Here is a 742-nt window from a genome sequence, read left to right on the forward strand (position 1 = left end):
GGCATTCTCTCGGTCTCTCACACTTACAAGAAAACTACCAGCCACCGCCACTGTATGGTTGTTGTTTGGGATGACAAAATTTTTCGAGATACGAAAATTTTTTGAGATACGAAAATTTTTGTGAGAATTACTTCGAATAGGATTTAATTGTAGAAAAATTTTTCTGTTGGGATAAGAATGGAGGATAAAATTTTTTCGAAGCAGGTGTACAAGAACTCGAGTAAGATCCATGCTAATTTCCAAATTTAAAAATTTATTTAATTGTTCTTAGTAGTTTACACACACATAGAAATCTAAAATTTCTAATTCTCATTTGCATAATCTTTCTTTAATTTAAAAATTCTAACACTGTCCATATTTCATACAACCTCTCTTTGCAGTCACTCTCTCGTCACTGTCCCTTCTCACTGCATCGTCACACCTCACGGTGCTATCATTCTCACTACATCGTATTCTTTATTTGCGGCGTCCATTTCTATAACTATATCGTCGTGTCCATTTTTCTCTTTGTTGTCGTGTCTCCTACCTTATCCACTACTCTGTTCTCTGACTCGCCGTTGCGTCATTTTGAAAGAAGTTATTATCTTATCGTTTAGATTTTTTTTTATAAAATCTTGCTATTTTGTATTGGATGGATACTTGCAACTCTATTCATATAGAAATTAATAATTAGTCACAACTATTAGATAAATGGAAAATGGGGTCTCTGCAGGAAATGGAGATGGGGAGTAGTATTCCCCCA

Source organism: Arachis ipaensis, chromosome B02 (assembly GCF_000816755.2).
Source record: "Arachis ipaensis cultivar K30076 chromosome B02, Araip1.1, whole genome shotgun sequence".
Taxonomy (NCBI): domain Eukaryota; kingdom Viridiplantae; phylum Streptophyta; class Magnoliopsida; order Fabales; family Fabaceae; genus Arachis; species Arachis ipaensis.